Genomic DNA, 21023 nt, shown 5'->3' on the forward strand with positions numbered 1-21023 from the left:
TCACAATGGTGCTCAACAAAGTGATTGCTTCCTACTGCCAAATCCACCACTACACCCTGGTGTGCAACATTTCCCCCAAACTCTCTTTTGCCAAAGGCTAGAATCACTCTGATACCAACATAACCTAGAGACAGGCAATTCACATTTCCTTCACCCAATACTGTTGATGACGATTGTCCCCAAATTAATTTGTTCTGATCCTGGAACAATATAAAGCTGCCTGTTGCTCCTGTACTATATTCACTTCATTAGCCCTACCATGCCGATGCAAGATCTTTATAGAATATTAGATATTAAGTGAACCGAGGGATAGGTTTAGTGTTGGAAGGTCATCCTCTCAAAAAAAAGTATCAGCCATGATCTTATTGAATGGTGCAATGTAATGGATTGGTAAAGCTACAAGTATGAATCTCTCAGGAAACAACTCCAGGTACAGAAAGCAGGATGGGTTTAGTTTAGTTTAGAGATGCAGCATGGAAACAGGCCCAGCTGCCCATCGGCTCCACAATTACCATCGATCGCTCAACCACACTAATTCCATGTAATCCCACATCTCGTCCACTCCCTAAACATTAATGGCAATTGTATATGATGAAACCCACACAGTCAAAGGAAGAGCGTGCAAACTCCACACAGAAAGCATCCGTAGTCAGGATCAAACCAGGGCCTCTGGCACAGTTAGGCAGCAGCTCTACCAGCTGCAATGGTTGCAGGGGGGTTGTTCTGTGAATTTCGAGGAACTGCCCAACAAACACAGCAGAGATTCAGTATTTCGAGAGGGAAGTTCCAGGGAAAGCCAAGGGCAACTGCAAATACTACGGCTGCCATAGCGAGAACAGAGAGGCAGCAGAGAAGAGGTACTCCCTAGCTCATACTCAATGACACTGAGTTCACCCTACTGCTAGTGTTAGTGTAGTCCTTGCCCACCTGGCATAGGCTCAGACATCACTGTGTACATGAGCATGCACACACATGCACCACTAATCTCCGCACATCATTGAAGGTAGAGCGGTATAAAGCACACAAACTCAGCCTACAATGTCATGATGTGATGTTAAACTAATCTCATCTGCCTGCACATGATCCATACCCCTCCATTCACATGCCTATCTAAAAGTGTCTTAATTGCCACTATCATATCTGCCTTCAGCATCCCCCACCCCCCCAACCCCCACCCCCTTCACCCCCCGGCAGCATGTTCCCAGGTACCATAAAACTGTATCTGCAAATAAAGAACTTGTCCAACCATCTCCTTCTCAACTTTGCCCCTCTCACCATAAAGCTATGCCTTCGAGTCTTTTATATTTCCACCCTGGAAAAAAGGTATTGACTATCTACCTACTCTATGCCTCTCATAATTTTATATACATCAGGTCTCTCTTTGGGCAAAACGTTTTCCCAACCCGAAACATCAGCTATCCATGTTATCCAGAGATGCTGTCTCTGCTGAATACAGCACTCAGACTGAAGAAGGGTCCTGGCCCGAAACGTCATCTATTATTTTTCTAGAGAGATGTTCCCTGACCCGCTGAGTTACTCCAGCACTTTATGTTAATCTAAGATGTTGTCCATTTGTCTTCCAACACCCTTCAGCCCCCTCAATACAACCTCAACCATCAACACAAGACGAAAAGCAGCAGAAGTAAGTTGAGGAGAATGACGATAAAGGGCTACTCAGTCCCTGAGTACATTCAACACACGTTTTTAGGTATTAACGGGATCCAGAAAACTAGGATTAGTGCAGGAGAATGCCATCCATGCTATGACCTCATTGAATGGCAGAAGAGGCATGAGGGGCCAAATGGTCTCCTCCATCAAATGTTCGTACAAAATTATTTCGCTCAGCATTGCTTCAGATACTGGGATCAGGAGAGATGAATAAATTAGGTTGAAGGGACATGGGATAAGATGAGAGGCACCAAGCCCCATGCTACCATTGGGCAGGAGGTGAAGGCAAAGGCAGCTGGGTGTGGGGCACATTGGAGGTGATGTTGGCCACACGTGAGCGATGCCTAGAATAAATCAATGGTTCAATGGTTTCTTTATTGACCCGTTTACAGAGATACAGTAAAATGGTCGTTCAGTATGTTATTCAACAAATCTTTAGTTCAATGGATCCTCTTCGTGCAGAGTCAGCAAGTTACGGTGCTATCTTGCAACGTCCCATGTCTCTGAAACATCTGATCTAGGCTTAAGGAGACATGCAATTCTCATGGAAATCACTTTAAGGTCCAGTGTCCTGGTGGTGCCGGATCAATGAGGAAGACGTTGGCCTGGTCCGATGAAACGCCACCAGGCCCTTCCACAACTGGTCCATGCAGTTGCCACGGGATGCAAGGGAATGGAGGGCCACCCACGGCCACCTCCGCCAGCACCATGACTCAAGACCTGGGTGGACACACTGTCCGCTGCGTCCAGCAGCCATCGTCTGGCTTCCATGCACCAAGGTCGACACGTTCTGCCTCTCGAGTTGACCACACAACTCTTGTGCTCCTTCCAAGGGCACGGGGGTGTGAGCTTGTGGACCAATCACGGATGCCGACCCTATTATATGTCCTCCCACCTGCTGTTACTTTGGATGGGAGCTATGACTGAACTAAGAATAGGAAGGCAGATTATTATCTGAATGGTGTCAGATTAAGAAAAGGGGAGGTGCAACGGGACCTGGGTGTCCTTGCACATCAGTCACTGAAAGTAAGCATGCAGGTACAGCAGGCAGTGGAGAAAGCTAATGGCATGTTGGCCTTCATAGCGAGAGGATTTGAGTATAGGAGCAACGAGGTCAAACTACAGTTGTACAGGGCCCTGGTGAGACCGCACCTGGAGTATTGTGTGCAGTTTTGGTCTCCTAATTTGAGGAAGGACATTTTTGCTATTGAGAGAGTACAGCGTAAGTTCAGCAGGTTAATTCCCGGGATGGCGGGACTGACGTGGAGGGGATCGTATAGAAACATATAAAATTCTTAAGGGATTGGACAGGATAGATACAGGAACAATGTTCCTGATGATGGGGGCGTCCAGAACCAGGGGCACAGTTTAAGAATAAGGGGTAGGCCATTTAGAACTGAGACGAGGAGAAACTTTTTTTCACCCAGAGAGTTGTGAATTTGTGGAATTCTCTGCCACGGAAGGCAGTGGAGGCCAATTCACTGGATGTTTCTAAGAGAGAGTTAGATTTAGCTCTTAGGGCTAATGGAATCAAGGGATACGGGGAGAAAGCAGGAACGGGATATTGATTTTGGGATGATCAGCCATGATCATATTGAACGGCAGTGCTGGCTCGAAGGGCCGAATGGCCTACTCCTGCACCTATTTTCTATGTTTCTATGTTTTTATGGCTGGTAGCTCCTTGTAGCCTGAGGCATACAGTGCACAAAGACAAACTATTTTTACCATAGCTGATCTTGAGTGCTGCAGAGAGCAGAACTTCATGTTAAGACAATCAGTTTCATATCACATGGATGTTCCATGGTTTTCAATACAACGCTGCCCAGCAGGAGTAGATGGTGAACATCATATCTGTCTGGAGGTACAGGAATAGTCTAAACTGCCATCCAATATCTAGGCTCAGTCGTGTCTCCTAAAGATGTGGACGCCTTTGGAACGGTTAGTAAACTTGCAGATGGCAGCAATGTTGGTGGTATATAATGGACAGTGAAAAAGATTATCTAATATTACAATAGAATCTAGATGAACTGGAGAAATGGGCCAAGGGATGGCAGATGGAATTTAACACGGATAAATATGAAGAATTGCCCTTTGGTAAATTAACTGAGGACAGGTCTTACACTGTAACCAGTAGGGCCCTGGAGAGTATTGAAGAACAGAGAGAGACGCAAGGGTGCAGGTACATAGTTCTCTGAATGTGCTGGCAAATGCCGACAGTGTGATCAATGCTTTTAAACTTTGGAGATTGAGCATGAAAACAGGCCCTCACCAATCTGCGATCACCCAGTACACTATCCTGCACACTAGAGACAGTTTTAACCAAAGCAAATTAACTTACAAACCCGTATATCTTTGCAGTGTGGGAGGAAACCAGAGCACCCGGAGAAAACCCACACGGTTATCGGGAGAACGTATAAACTCTGTACAGACAGCACCCATAATCAGGATCGAACCTGAGACTCTGGCGCTGTAAGAAACATAGAAAAATAGAAAATCGGTGCAGGAGTATGCTATTTGGCCCTTGGAGCCAGCACTGCCATTCAATATGATCATGACTGATCATCAAAAATCTGTACCCTGTTCCTGTTTTCTCTCCAGATCCCTTGATTCTGTGATTCCATAAGGCAGCAACTCTACCACTGTGCCACACGAGGTGTTTAGCATAGTTACCTTCATTAGTCAAGGCACTGAGTATCGGAATTGAGACACAACAAGTAGTTGGTGAGACCGCACTTGGATTATTGTGTGAGGTTCAGGGCACATAGCAATAGGAAAAATGTCATTTCATTGAAATGGGTGCAGAAAATACTCATAAGGATATTATTAGGACCAGAGGGATTAACTTTTAAGAAGGGATTGGATAGACTGGGACATTTTTCCTTGGAGTGTAGAAGGATGTGGGGAGACCACATACAACTATATAAAATCATAGGTTCATGAATTAGGTGAATGGTTACAGTTTTTTCCTCATGGTAGGAAAGACTAAAACTAAAGGACTTAGACTTAAGATGAGAGGGTCAAACGGTCATGTGATAGGGGCAGAATTAGGCCATTTGGCCCATCAAGTCTGCTCCGCCCTTCAATCATGGCTGATCTACCTTTCCCTCCTAACCCCGTTCTCCTGCCTTCTCCCCATAACCCCTGTCACCCGTAATAATCAAGAATTTATCTGTCTCTGCCTTAAAAATATTAATTTACTTGGCCTCCACAGCCTTCTGTATCAAAGTTTCCATAGATTCACCACCCTCTGACTGAAGAAATTCCTCCTCACCTCCTTCCTAAAAGAACATCCTTTAATTCTGAACCTATGACCTCTGGTCCTCAACTCTCCCAATAGTGGAAACATCCTCTCCACATCCACTCTGTCCAAGCCTTTCACTATTCGGTAAGTTTCAATGAGGTCCCTCCTCATCCTTCTAAACTCCACGAGTAAAGGCCCAGTGCCGACAAACGCTCATCATATGTTAACACACTCATTTCTGGGATCATTCTTGTAAACCTCCCCTGGACCCTCTCCAGAGCCAGCACATCCTTCCTCAGATATGGGGCGCAAAATTGCTCACAATACACCAAAAACGTCCCGACCAGCGCCTTAATAGAGCCTCAGCATTACACCCCTGTTCTTGTATTCTAGCCTTCTTGAAATAAATGCGTTTGCAAGGGGAAAGATTTAAAAGGGCTTAAGCGCTTTTCTTTCTCAAAGACTGTGGTGAGTACAGAGGAGATTGCAGGGGTGGGTACAATTGCAATGTTTAAAACTCATTTGGACAGGTACATGGATTGTAACGGTTTAAAGGGAGGTGGGGCAAGCATTGGCAAATATGACTAGCTCAGGTAAACATTTTGGTCAGCATGGACTAGTTGGGCTGAAGGACATGTTTCCATGCCATGTAACTTTATGACTTTATAACTGGGTGAGTTTCCAGGCTACATGAGAAAATTGCACTAATGATCTGAATAAGTAGAAGGTCATTAGATTCGTACAGATCTCCCAAGATGGCTGGAGAGTGCGGTCGTTGGCAATCTGCACATTGGTGAAGCTGGCTATTCTTCTGCATGCAATGTCATATCCTCCTCACTGAAGGTAAAATAGTTCCTTCTCCATGAATATAGAAAGACAATTAATAATAATAAATAAAGTACTTTTATTCTCATCCAAAAACATGTTTTTGGACGAAATTACGTTACCCACAGTCAACAATGAGAGGCAATAAAAAAGAAAGTCCTCCAATCACCTCCTCACTGTGATGGAAGGCCAGAATGTCTTCTCTCTTCCCTGCCGTCTTCTCCTGTGGTCAGGCAGTCGAAATTGCCACGTCGGGGCGGTTGGGAATCCCGACATTGAAGCCCCTGCCGGGCGGTGGAAAATCCCGCGGCCTATTCCAGGACACGCCGGATGATGAAAAGTCCGCAGTGGGCCGACCCAAGCCTCGCGATTCGGGGCGGACGAAGACGCTGCCGGAGCTCCCGAAGTCGGCCCCCACACAGGGACCTGCGAGCTTCCGATGTCCACAGGGCCCGCGGCCCAAGCCTCCGAAGGCGAGTCACAGCCGCACACGCAGCGCCACCACAGCCTCCGAAGAGAGCCAGCCAGTCTGTGGGCTCTGCGAACCAGAGCCCCAGGTGGTCCCAGCTGGAGGCCGCCAGCTCCAGGTGTTTGGCCGATGGTAGTGAACGGAAACATGACCCAGAAAAAAGGTTGCGTCTCCGTTCGGAAGAGACAATGTTTATAGTTTCCCGCCCCCCCACACATAGTACACAACCACACAACCACAAAAAAGACTACATCACATCCAACACTTACAATTAAGACAAAAAACAAAAACAAATAAAAGACAAACGGACTGTAGGTACCTCTCAAAGGTGCCGTATGTATTTGACTGTGCACTCTGCAGTGACCTGGAATGATTCTGAGGATAGGGGAATGATCTTTACCTCCATGAGCAAAGCAGGCACGTGTGGATGCTTGGAGGTCCATATGCTGAATATCACAAATCCAGGAGGACCGTCTCTGTAAACCTGAGACGGATGTAACATTATACTTCATCCAGGTTGCAGCGGCCCTGTAGAAACTTTCGTATGGGATCTTGGAGATGCGTCTGTAACCTTTCGGTGTCCATGATGTTCTTTGAACACCGGTGACACATGGCTCAAAACTACCATTAAAAAGCATCAGTGGCATTATAATGGAAGCACCAACCCGAGTAGAAAGGGTGACCCTGAGTATTTTTACGGCTGTCATGACTGCCTTTGTCAAATACACTTATGATCTGGACCTGGGGTTGCCAATTCATGTCGTTAATACTGAAACCATGGGATACATTCGGACTGGTGTCATCATTCATCTATCTTACATTGAAAACACTTAACCACTAGCAAGGGTTACAACCACCAATGCCCAGCTGAATTTCGGGACTGATGCAAAGTCGCCTGGAAACTCTTGAAATAGAATTCCACTCCATTGCATAACACTGAATAGAAATGGCAACATGTAATCCATTTTCTGTGCACAGATATCTTTTTTCATGAGATCCATCTTAGAAACCACTTTGTCATTCATTGTAAGCATTAAAAATGTTGAGACACTGTAATTAAATGTCTGAAGAAGGGTCTCGACCCGAAACGTCACCCATTCCATCTCTCCCGAGATGCTGCCTGACCTGCTGAGTTACTCCAGCATTTTATAATTAAATATATAGTCTGAAGAAGGGTCTCGACCCGAAACGTCACCCATTCCTTCTCTCCTGAGATGCTGCCTGACCTGCTGAGTTACTCCAGCATTTTGTGAATAAATACCTTCGATTTGTACCAGCATCTGCAGTTATTTTCTTACAAATATATAGCAAGATCAATGCATAAAATACATTCCCCTATGTTGCAGGTTTTGTAGTATAATAGAAGAAAGCATTGAATTCAATTCTGAAAGAATGAGACGATTATTTATTTGGGATTTAAATAGAGCAGGGAAAATGTGTAATTTTATGTTTTAAGTCAAAGAAATATGAATAGTATTTGAAGCTTGGATCCTCAATGTTGATAATCCCTTTCACTTTAAGTCTAATCCTTTAGGGATCATCTCATCTCACTGATTTTTGTGTATTATCTCATGTAAATCTATGTGATCATTAGATGTCGAGACAATAGGAGGAAGTGTTTTGAACCTTGGGCAATTTCCAGAGGACACAAAGGTGTCCTTTGATTTTTCACACAAAGGGTGGTGAGTGTATGGAACGAGCTGTCGGGAGAGGTCGTTGAGGCAGCAACTATTGCAACATTGAAGAATATTTAGATAGGTACATGTACGAGATAGGCTTAGAGGGATGTGAGCCAAATGCAGGCAGGCGGGACGAGTGTAGATGGGTCATGTTGACCGGTTGGGGCGAGTTGGGCCGAAGGGCCTGTTTCCATGCTGTACGGCTCTATGACCCTGTGACTGCTGCATTGCAAGGGTACTTGTTAATACTGAATACATACCTTAGGCAAACCAGACACAAGGCCCGAATATCAGCAGAACGTGGAGACAGTAGATTATACTGCCATGCCGGTTAACCTCATGGAAAGGGAAGATGGGACCAGAAAAATCTCCATCAGAAAACTTCTGGCTTCTCCCAATTGTGTTTCTTGTAGCTTGTGTTGCTTTCCAAACCCCCCCCCCAAAGACCTGGGCAAGTCTTTATTTTCATTTTCCCATTCCCGAGGACATTTGTGAGTGCACAACCACATGGAGCGATACATGGAGCGATAGACTGATACATCAGCCCAATTTGCCCACACCAGCCAACATGTCCCAGCTACACTAGTCCCACCTTACTGCACTCAGTCCATGTCCCTCCAAACTTGTCCTATCCATGTACCTGTCTAACTGTTTCTTAAACGTTGGGATAGTCCCAGCCTCAACTACCTCTTCTGGCAGCTTGTTCCATACACCCACCACCCTTTGTGTGAAAAAGCTACCCCCCAGATTCCTATTAAATCTTTTCCCCTTCACCTTGAACCTATGTCCTCTGGTCCTCGATCCTCATGATACAAGACCGTCACCTGAAGTGTAAGGAGAGATGCCAGCACCACAGAAAGGAGAGTGAAATCTGTGGTTGTAATAGTAATGTTTCCTAATGAGACGTAGACTTTCCAATGTCCTCAAAGAAAGAATCATTTCCATAGATCTCATCGGACAATCTGTCCCTTTCAATAATCAGTCCATAAGATAGAAACTACTAAAAATTATGAAGCTGTCCTTTCATCCTTTGTAAATTTTAATTCTCTGTCAGTTCTGATGTCAAGAGATGAAAGTATGAAATTGGGACAGCTGGCTTCAACAGGCAATGCGTTCTCTTCATTCACTGCCATTGTAAAAGCTTAAAACCAAATCACGAGAATAGACAAAAAAAAAAAAAACTCCACTTTAATTCAGATAGGCATTTGGCCAGCATGGACACGTTCGGCTGAAGAGACTGTTCCTGTGCTGTATAGCTCTATGGTTCGATACAGTTAAAAAAATCTTAGAAGGACCCAAGAAATTCCACATGTGCTCTCTGCGGTGCATCATGGGCATTCGCTGGCAAGATAGGGTGACCGACGTGGAAGTGCTTGACCGGTCTGGCTTCACAAGCTTCAAAGCAATGATCATAAAGGCCCAGCTTCAATGGACAGGCCATGTGATCTGGATGGATGAATCTTGCATGTCTCGTCAACTCCAGGGTCAACGAAACGGTTCAAAGACTGCATCAAGGACCATCTCCAGCACGCTGACCTAGCCCCAAAAGAACTGGAAACCCGTGCCAGTGACAGGACTGGCTCGCATACAACCACTGGGAAGGCGGTCAGCAGTTTCGAAGATAATCGCCGCTGACTCATTAGTATTAGAGATAGGAGAAAGACTGTAAACCTAAATCCCCCCACACCGGCCTTCATGTGCCCCCACTGCTCCTGCATGTGTGGCTCGCACATCAGACTCTTGAGCCACACTCGATCCCACAAGACATGAGACTGCACAACCATGCTACCCTCATCTGTGATGGGCCATCACCAGAAGGACCCAAGGTTCAAGGCTGCATGAGAGGAACATTTCTCGTTTCAACAAGTTTAAAACTGGAAATGTGATTAAATACTCAAACTGACTGTTCGCAAGATAGCTCCAGTCAAAATTCATTGGAAGTGCTGGTATACAATGGCCCTGCACTGAAAGGTAGTGCAATCTGGATGTTAGGTCACTCATGAACAAAAGGATTAAGTCACGGATATGGCATCTATGTCATGTTACTTGTGATTTCAATCTCTAACGAGTGAGAAAATAAATCTTCTATGCAAGTTTGCATATTACATTTTCTTAATTGGTTGTTTTGACATTTTTATTTATGAGACCTCAGTGTACACTTGATATTGAGAATCTATGCTATTAGCTGATATAGTTAATTAGAGATATTGATATTTTGTTGTGGATGGTTGAAGATGGTTTATTTTGTTGTTGTTTTAGCTAATGTAAAATGAATGCTTATTTTCAGTAGAAAGCTGAAATGTTATCATTGGGAATGGAATGTGTTTGTCCTTTGCGAGTGATAGGGAGTAGACAGAGGAGTATAGGGGTTCTTTGTTCTTAAATTACTCCCTTGTCTGATAGTGTAAGAAAATAACTGCAGATGCGGTACAAATCGAAGGTATTTATTTGATAAATGCTGGAGTAACTCAGCGGGTCAGGCAGCATCTCAGGAGAGAAGGAATGGTTGACATTTCAGGTTGAGACCCTTCTTCAGACTGATAGCGTTGTCTGATAGTGTTAGCTTGTGTACTAAAACAGTTAGAAGCAAGGTCATGCAGCTGCGAGATTGCTCGTATATAGTAGATAAAAAGTTTCTTTCTCAAAAACAACTCATTATATGGGTGCGTGTGAAAGTAGGAAAAGTTTTTAATCCACTCTCGGTAAATTGATGCGTTTCCCAGGAAGCATGTGACCTATATTAATGGTTTGGTTTCTAAGCTTATGACCTGTATTAATGGTTTTGTTTTCTCTGTAACCATGGGAATTGTATTAGAATTGTAATTGGTCATTGATTTCTTTTCTGTCACACCCCTTTTCCCTTTCTTTATAAAAAGTAAACAATCATGGAAAAGTTGTTCTTTCTCTCTCCCCAGTTGAGATCTTTTCAGACACTAGCATTGTATCTGGAGATCCTCACGGGAAGAACCCCACTGTGGAATGAATCTGTTGAACTCATCCAGTATATGCATGTTATTCAGGCTGAAGGTAAAGAACTCGGATTATCATTTTGGTGTCAGAAGTGGGATTTCAAAAGACAATTACCATGAGTTCGCAGCCAAGGAGCTGAGAAGTCTCCGAGGCAGAGAGAGGAATTGGGCCCCTGATGTAAGTAGTTTGTTTTAGTGCATCGGTTTCCTCTGAACTGCCGTCTGATGACAAATTGCCCATTCGCTAACTCTTGTGTGATATCTCGACGAAATCAGGTCAGTCTGGCAAATACTGGCAGATATTTTGGTCAGTGATTGATATCACTGGGAGTCGATTAACATTGTATGATATCGATATTAATACCCCTGGTCAGGTTTCAGTCCTGAGAGTGCGGACGCTGGTCAGGTTTCAGTCCTGAGAGCATGGGTTACAGTCACTGTAAGATTGGGTCTGGTTGTTGTGTGAAAATGTTGTGAGGTTGTGGTATGAGCTTGTGTGTAGTTGTTGTGGGAGGTAATAAGATTTGGGATGTTTGGAATGCGACTGTGTAAAATATGTGCCATTTGCAATGCACTGTGTCGAATTTATCAGTAAGCAAAATGGGTAATCGCTTGGATACTACAACTGAATCAAACAGTGCTTTGCAAATCTTATATGGACGAAATTGGTAAGTGAATTCGGCCATTGGAAGGAACTAAGGCTTTGGATGTTGTTGAAAAAGGTTCAGGAGATATTTGGAGGAATAAAGGAAGTTTCGGAGTTGTCAAGTTGGTAAGAGAATATTTTAAAGTTGGGAATAGAATTACTGAAGGGAGAGTGGCTAAATCAGCTGGAGTGTTAAAGAAGGAATGTACTCATGAGAAATGTTTGAGACAGAAGTCTGGTAGGACCCTGATGGGGTCTGGGGATATTGATGTAAGTGGATTACATAGTCCAATGGCTGGCCTTCCCCTAACAAAGGGAGACTGTTTTTTTTCTGATTTGGATGAATGGAATCACAGAATTTATATGGTTCCTAACTCCCTAACTCCCCCATACGTTGTCAGGACGGCAAACTGGAGTCAGCAGCTTTGAGCATTCTGCTCAGCCAGCTGAACTGTTTGTCCTAATACAACAGGACAGATTTCCGTTATGAAATGATCTGCCCACACAACAGGTCAAACACCGGTGGATGTAGGGAACCGATTAGGAAGCTAGAGAGGCATCCCGGGGACAGCGGGTGGTTGTGCCTAAAATGATGGGCCAGACTGAAAGCTCAAATAAAAGCAAGTCTCCCTCGGAAAGGAATGCCAACCATCCAAGACGTCATTAAATTACAGGAGGACGCTCCTGACCGGGATAAGGTACTGTGGAAACAGCTCGGGTGTACAGTTGATTGTGAATCTAAACTGTGGATCACCCCTGCTGGACAGGCTTGTATGTCAGATGATTTAGCAATGTGGGTTATTGAATGTATACACTTTGCAACTCATTGTGGAGCTAAAGCAACCAGTGATATGTTCCTAGCCACATGCTGGCATCCACGGTTGCAATCTCTGGCTCAAGGTATCAGCAATCGTTGCCTGATTTGTCAGCAACATAATCCTGGAAAGGCTGTACCTTGTGAGATGGGTAAAACACCATTGTCCGTGGGTCCCTTTGAGACCCTCCAGATGGACTACAGTGAGCTGGAGAGATGTCAGTGTTATAAATATGTATTAGTTATTGTGGATGAGTTTAGTAAATGGATTGAGGCTCACCTGACAAGGGATAACAAAGCCTCTACTATTCCCAGGTATGGAATTCCAAACCGATTAAGTTCAGACAACAGCTCTTATTTCATGGGTCAAATAAACAAGGAATTCTGTACCCAGATGGGCATCCAGTAATAGTTGCATTGTGCCTACAGATCTTCAGGCTGCCGGACTAGTTGAAAGGATTAATCAGACCTTAAAAGTAAATTGGCCAACTACAGGGTGAAACGGGAATTACATGGGTCAAATTACTTCCCGTAGCCCTGTTCCAGATACGTACTACCCCGGCTGGAGAAGCACGCTGAGTCCTGCTGAAATTATATACGGCTGGATCTCGCTGGGACCATCTCCAACAACTGAGTAAGCGTCTGTGGTCTGACCGGGACCTCGAAGGGAGTAAAAGTGCACTATCAGATCCTTTGTGTCTGGACTCCTGAAAAAGGTTTCTGGGAACACAGTGGTCACGTAGAAGCCAATACCGAGTAAAAAAAGTTTTATGAATTGGAGACTTTAAATTGAGTAACCCGTCTCAGGGAGGATGGGGTCTGAAGAACTATTTTATGAATTGGTCAGTGTGGACTAGGTTAAACTAGTTCCCCTCCTGGAGGGGAAAGGGGGGGATATGTGTTACTTAGACCCTGGAAAACGTACAGATTACACACAGTTATCAGCTTGTGACCAAGAAATTAGGAGACGAAAGATGGTCAGCGTGGGGGAAGCATGGAATGTAAAAGCCAATGGCAAAGCAAGTTTATTTATATAGCACATTCCAGCAACAAGGCAATTTAAAGTGTTTTACATAAAACATTAAAGAGCAGGAAGATGAAATAGAATAAGACAGGTATAAAATACCAGAATAAAGGTTACAGTGCAATGTAAGAATGAATAGTTATTTGATTTAATAAGAGGCAGCGTCAAACAGAAGTCTTCAGCCTCGATGTAATGGAACTGAGAGTTGCAGGGAACCTGCAGTTTTCTGGGAGTTTGTTCCATATATGTGGTGCATAAAAACTAAACGCTGCTTCTCCAGGTTTATTTCTGACTCTGGGGACAGAGAGCAGATCTGTCCCAGAAGACCTGGGAGGTCTGGATGGTTTATAGTGTAACAGAAGATCAGAAATGTATTTTGGCCCTAAACCATTCAGTGCTTTATGAATCAACAGTAGTATTTTGAAATTAATTCTTTGATAGATTGGATGCGAGTGTGAGACCTCAGAACTGGAGTGATGTGATTCTCTTTCTTGGTCTTAGTGAAACTCGAGTAGCTGCTTCTGAAACCGCTGCAGCTATCCTGCTGAGCCATAAGATCTTTCACCCTTGATATATTCTTAAGGTGATAGTAGACTGACTGAAGTCAGTAAGCAGGCGGAGCAGCTGCTGAGAGAGAGAGAGAGAGAGAGAGAGAGAGAGAGAGAGAGAGAGAGAGAGAGAGAGAGAGAGAGAGAGAGAGAGAGAGAGAGAGAGAGAGAGAGAGAGAGAGAGAGAGAGAGAGAGAGAGAGAGAGAGAGAGAGAGAGAGAGAGAGAGAGAGAGAGAGAGAGAGAGAGAGAGAGAGAGAGAGAGAGAGAGAGAGAGAGAGAGAGAGAGAGAGAGAGAGAGAGAGAGAGAGAGGAAGAGAGAGAGAGAGAGAGGAGAGAGAGAGGAGAGAGAGGGAGAGAGAGAGAGAGAGAGAGAGAGAGAGAGAGAGAGAGAGAGAGAGAGAGACAAGAAATGGAAGAAATTAATTGAGGAATGGAAATATGAGGCACAAGAGGTGTGGGAGGAGTTTCGGGATAAAGTTGGATGAATAATCCACGTTGTAGAGGGATAGAGTTACGTATGAAGGAAGGCATATTGAAAGATTGGGATGCATTATTGGCAGAGTGCCAACAGCATGATGATCAGGAGGGAAAACATGCAGTTGGCCAACAGGATTGTAAACAATTGGTAGTGCAAAAATGGAAACCTAGTCGAAATAACCCCGAGGACTCCTTGTCTGGCATGGCGACCCTGTTTATAGAAGAGGGGGATGAGGAGTAAATTGGGAAAGTCGGGAATGGTGTAGAACAACTCCCCCATATGCCCCTAGCCACCTGTCCCCAAGAGCAGGAACTGCCCCACTAAGATCCCATCGGGGGGGCATCGGCACCCCCACAGGGAAGGGCACCCCCAGAGGAAGATGATACCGATAGCGACCGGGAAACTGAAAAGGGGGACGAAAGGAGGGGAAGGGCTGAGGCAGAAGAGGAAGGAGTAGCAGTAGTTGAATTCATCAGTGAGAGAGTGCAACGAAGAGCAAAGGAAACGTGAGGCTGAGAACCAGCAGGAACCTAAGAAGACTAAAAAGATAATGCAACTGAGAGCAATGCCAAATCCATTAGCAGGACAGAATGGGGTGCAGGCAGTGATGCATGTATACACCCCATGGAAGTTGCAGGAAATGATGATAACTTCTAAGAATGCCCCAGACTGCGTTTGGATTTGTGAATTGTATAAGATCAACATTAACCGTGTATGAAGCAGTCGCAGGAGATGTGTTCACTCTAACGACGGCTATCCTGAATCCAACCGAGGGGGTACGATGGAGAACCCTTTGGGAACCACACCAGCCCGACCACCCCTAGACGGATGAGGGGTTTTTCTGGGCTTGGTTAGTTTCTGCCGGAGTGGATCCCCAACGTGGCAGTGTACATTAAATTACTGTCACCCTTGCCTCCGCCAAGGCAACGCAGCAATTCACTCTCTCACCCCAACAGGAAGAAGCATGCCGCAATCTAAAACAGTGCTAGTCACTGCACCAGACATTGGATGTTCCTTATAAGATTGCCCCTATTCAGCTTTATGTGATCAACCTATTGCAAGCCCCAGCCCTCCCGACACAACTGGCCATTATCAAGTGCAATGCCATTTATAATGAAAGTGCACCTGGTGATCATCTGTCTCAAAGCCTTTCTGATTCCAGGTATGATGGAGGAAAGAACGTGCAGACTGGACCAACGTTCACCACCTGTGCCAAGGAGATGACCATTATCAAGTGCAATGCCCATCCAGGTGGCCGCGACTAAAATTTCCAGGGAAATGCCCTTTGCTGACATCACTGCCTGCACCGTAACTTGCGAATCCTGCACTATGGTCCCCACAGAACCAAAGATTCTAATGGGCAGAACGGCCTTGCCAGGCATGGGTGATGTAGGGTTAATGCAGGGGGATGCCTCTGCTGGGCAACGTGATCCTGGAAATGAGAGGGTTGTGCCATTGACTCCTTGACAGGGCTCTGGCTTACGCCTCTCGGGCAAATTTATGTACCTGATGCTTTTCTGCCCGTTCCTTTAAACTATGTACACTTCCTTATGCATGTTGGTAAGGAGGGTATGGTCAGGATGGCAAAGGAAACATGGTGGCATCCGAAAATTCACCAGGAGGCGTTAAAACAAGCCTCAGATTTTGAAATTTGCAGATGAAATAATCCCGGAAAGACAGTAAATTGTCCAAAGGGAATGACACCCATACTGGACCGACCATCAGTCACTGAAAGGAAGCATGCAGGTACAGCAGGCATTGAAGAAAGCCAATGGAATGTTGGCCTTCATATCAAGAGGAGTTGAGTATAGGAGCAAAGAGGTCCTTCTGCAGTTGTACAGGGCCCTAGTGAGACCGCACCTGGAGTATTGTGTGCAGTTTTGGTCTCCAAATTTGAGGAAGGATATTCTTGCTATTGAGGGTGTGCAGCGTAGGTTCACTAGGTTAATTCCCAGAATGGCGGGACTGTCATATGTTGAAAGACTGGAATGACTAGGCTTGTATACACTGGAATTTAGAAGGATAAGAGGGGATCTTATTGAAACATATAAGATTATTAAGGGATTGGACACGTTAGAGGCAGGAACGGGGTACTGATTTTGAATGATCAGGCATGATCATATTGAATGCTGGCTCGAAGGGCCAAGTGGCCTACTCCTGCACCTATTGTCTATTGACCCTTTGAGTGTATATAAGCAGATCTTATAGAGTTGCCACGGGCACATTATGATTAAGTGTGTGGAAGTTATTTTGACCCACACGCCCTCAGCGATGAATTAATTATTTATGCACAGCAATTAACCCCTGCTTTACCAGTCCTGCATTCCCAGGTACAAGAGGCGCAGAAGCCACTACCAGTCACATAAGGGGACGAGTCCATAATACCAGGAGGCTATGTGCTGAAATCTCACCTCAGAATAGACGGGGTTAACATATAATGAAAGTGCACCTGGTGATCATCTGTCTTAAAGCATTGCTGATTCCAGGTATGATGGAGGAAAGAACGTGCAGGCCGGACCAACCGAACCACGTTCACCACCTGTGCCAAGGAGATGTACTCTAATGCGATGATGATATCCCGGAGGGATTTGGAGAATGGAACGTCAGCCGACTGAAGGCCTGTATTGGACTTTGGAGGAATCTTCACTTTTCGTGACCGTTGAAGGACCGTCATCATAAACTGGAGTAAGTGTAAATTTGATGAAATATGTCCAAGTGCGGGAGGTTGGATTCGCATAGAACTATGTCGGGTCTCTCCATTACAGAGATGTAAACGTGATCTCCAGTTTCTCGGAGTAGTCCCAAGAGGTAACTTATTTCTCCGAGCTCACTCAGCTATGTACTCCCCACAGTCAGTTGTTGCTACCCACCCATGACCTCAGTACAGGCATTATTCAGCATGACCAGAATGGGACCCCCTAAAGTACCTTATATGTGATAATTGGAGGGCGAAAGCAAAAATAAAGGAACCTAAACCTATCCACCTTATTTATGAACCCTTCACTGCCCCGTCTGCTATTTGTCTTCCGTTATCAAAGGGTAATTCACATTCACAGGACGTAGGTTTGTTCGGAGACATCACCAAACCGTGCAAATTCACACCCAATGATGACCTCATATTGCTTCCACCAGGAAAAGGAGGGATGCGTATATGTTGATAACCCGAGCAACATCACATGCTTGATGTCATTTTGTGATAACAGGACCTGTCAGGTCAAATAGTATAAGAAAATAACTGCAGATGCTGGTACAAATCGATTTATTCACAAAATGGTGGAGTAACTCAGCAGGTCAGGCAGCATCTCGGGAGAGAAGGAATGGGTGATGTTTCGGGTCGAGACCCTTCTTCAGACTGACCTGCCAGGTAAAAGATGGACAAGGGAAGTGTAAATGTCACCACTATACCTGTGTTCCACTTGCTATGGGAATCCAACTAGTCTGTGGAGTATGCAAAAGAGCGCATGTGGTGGTGGGAAACTATACGTCCCCACTTACCCAGATGACTAAGGAAAGAGGTGGCAGGGATGCGCGATGGTTCCCTGAGCAGTTTAGGGACTGGATAGAGGGAGGTGAGTTAAACATGTATTCGATATGTCATGGCACCTTGTTTTTAACAGACTCAAATCTCTTCTTTTCCTTTAATGGTACAGCCACTAATGTCCTGAATCCACCATTCCCGAGACAGGTGGCAATAGGAACCCTGTCCCTCCCAGTGGGTGTCTTCAAAGGTTGGTGACTAAAGCTGTTTCAGAAGAATTTTGTTCAAAGTGGAAAGATCCCACATCTCTGGGAACACCTGAGAGCTCTGTGGGATACGGATGGGTGGGCTTCTTTAGTCCCGGCTTCACTGGAGGTTATTTGGCTGCCAATAATCGCAATTACCTCATTTGTGATCTCACTATCTTGGGTAATGCAACCACGGGGGCCCACGACATGATTACCCGGGGACTTACTGAACTTAGGCTCTTTACAATGCAGAACAGATATGCCCTAGATTATTTGTTGGCTCGGGAAGGTGGTGTCTGTGCTATAGTGAAAGGTAGGTGTATGATGGGAGTTAGGGATCAGACAGAGAATATTACTCGTTTTATTATAAAGATAAGGGAGCAAATGGATAACATGAAGGAGTCGAATAGTTGGGGTGATTGAGGTTTCGGAGGCTGGTCAGACAACTTGATTAATATAGCATTGTATGTGGGAATTTTAATTGTTTGTATTTTTGTCGGGTTGGCTATTCTGAAATGCATATAGAAAAGAATGCAGATGGTGTTAGAGAGTATTGGTACTTCAAGAATGTTAGTGGTAAGACAAACTGAATTGTGTGATAAGGAGGCTGAGGACGTTGATAGTGTGAAGGAAGAGTTTGAACGACTAGGAAGGTTAGTAGATTAGGAGGTAAAGGTGAAGGGGAAGATTAAGTGGTTTTGAGGATGACCGACCTAATAGAATAGGTGTAGTAGGATATGTGGCCTTTGGAGGGCGATACCAGAAGAATGATGCATGTGTGGAGTTTTGGAACTGAAAGGGTTAAGGCGATGTAGGCAAGAAGCAGTTCATGTAAGAGATATTGTAGCAGGGAGTAGTTTTTCTGGTGTCAGGGGTCATTGTTTAGAAGTGTTAATGATGGTCTAGTATTGATGTAGTTTTCTTTCTCTAGAAATAAACAAGGTTTAGATTTGATTGTACTTAGAAGTTTGGTTGTATGTAGTTTGTTTTCTATCCACATGAGGGAATATGAAGGCATTGTTTTACTCTTGAGGTGTTTAATGTGATTTATTGTTTTAAGCTTTGATGGTTATCATAGAATGATAAAAGGAGCGAATGAGAATCTATGCTATTAGCTGATATAGTTCATTAGAGATATTGATATTTTGTTGTAGATGGTTGAAGATGGTTTATTTTGTTGTTGTTTTAGCTAATATAAAATGAATGCTTATTTTCAGTAGAAAGCAGAAATGTTATCATTGGGAATGGAATGTGTTTGTCCCTTTGTGAGTGATAGGGAGTAGACAGAGGAGTATAGGGGTTCTTTGTTCTTAAATTACTCCCTTGTCTGATAGTGTTAGCTTGTGTACTAAAACAGTTAGAAGCAATGTCGTGCAGCTGCGAGATTGCTCGTATATAGTAGATAAAAAGTTTATTTCTCAAAAACAACCCCTTATATGAGTGCATGTGAAAGTAGGAAAAGTTTTGAATCCACTCTAGGTAAATTGATGCGTTTCCCCGAAAGCATGTGACCTATATTAATGGTTTGGGTTCTAAGCATGTGACCTGTATTAATGGTTTTGTTTTCTCTGTAACCATGGGAATTGTATTAGAATTGTAATTGGTCATTGATTTCTTTTCTGTCACACCACTTTTTCCTTTCTGTATAAAAAGTACACAATCGTGGAAAAGTTGTTCTTTCTCTCTCCCCAGTGAGATCTTTTCAGGCACTAGCATTGTATCTGGAGATCCTCACGGGAAGAACCCCACTGTGGAATAAATCTGTTGTACTCATCCAGTATACGCATGTTATTCAGGCTGAAGGTAAAGAACTCGGATTATCAGTATAACATCACAGAGGAGAAGATTTACTTTTGCAACCTCTGATCCCTGTAAGTGTACTTCCATGTTAATTGACTCTTAATGCTCATTTCGGCCAATATCCCAAAGGCGTGTGTGTCGGTGGGTTAATTGGCCTCTATAAATTGCCCCCAGTGTGTAGGGAGTGGATGCGAATAGAGGATACCATCCCTAGTGCGAAGGGATAATCAATATTCTGGGCCGAAGGGCCTATTTCTATGTTGTACTTTTCAATCAATCAATAAAAATCATATTACCTTCACCAGCCACAACTGAGGATTTGAATTTTGCCCCTCATACCACTCATTTGCACTTTGCCACCATGGATTTTGGCAAACAGTGTGACAGAGCAGACAGTTGTACACACTGGCACCAATCCTCTCACTACTCTCTTCTATCCAAAGGGAACCACCAGCAGAAACTACAGGTAAGTGTATTTGGATCCAATTTTTATGAAAATGTTCTCCCAATCTGCAATGGATGTTACTGCATAATCCAGTCCATTTTCCACACCTTTCTTCGTACTTTCCCTAATCCAGTTTTCGATCCTTGCCTTCATAGTCTCTTTTACCTCACGGGGTTCAATTTTGCTGACAGAGGTGTTATGTAGTATTGAATCAAGGGCGGCACAGTGGTGCAGTGGTAGAGCTGCTGCCTTACAGGTTCCCAGGTTCAATCCTGACCACGGATGCTATCTGTGAGAAGTTTGTACATTCTCCCTGTGACCAAGTGGGTTTTCTCCAGGTGCTCGGGTTTCCTCCCACACTGGTTTGTAGGTTGGTTGACCTTGGTAAAATTGGAAATTGTCCCTAGTATGTTAGTGTAGGGGGTGATATCTGGTCGGCGTGGACACGGTTGGCCGAAGGCCCTGTTTCCAGGCTGTATCTCTGAAGTAAAGTCTTAAGTCCATGTACACACCATCAACCCCACAACCTCATCTATACTTTCTATCAATTCAAGGAGCATAATTGCAAGATGCTCATGGTTCTATGGTTGGCATCAAAACATTTTTAATCTAATTCAGGAGGTTGGCTGGATATATGAGGAAACTATTCTTGCAGGCAAGCCAAACAGGGGGAGGGCAATAAGCTAAGC

The sequence above is a fragment of the Rhinoraja longicauda genome, chromosome 16 (genome assembly GCF_053455715.1).
Source record: "Rhinoraja longicauda isolate Sanriku21f chromosome 16, sRhiLon1.1, whole genome shotgun sequence".
Taxonomy (NCBI): domain Eukaryota; kingdom Metazoa; phylum Chordata; class Chondrichthyes; order Rajiformes; family Arhynchobatidae; genus Rhinoraja; species Rhinoraja longicauda.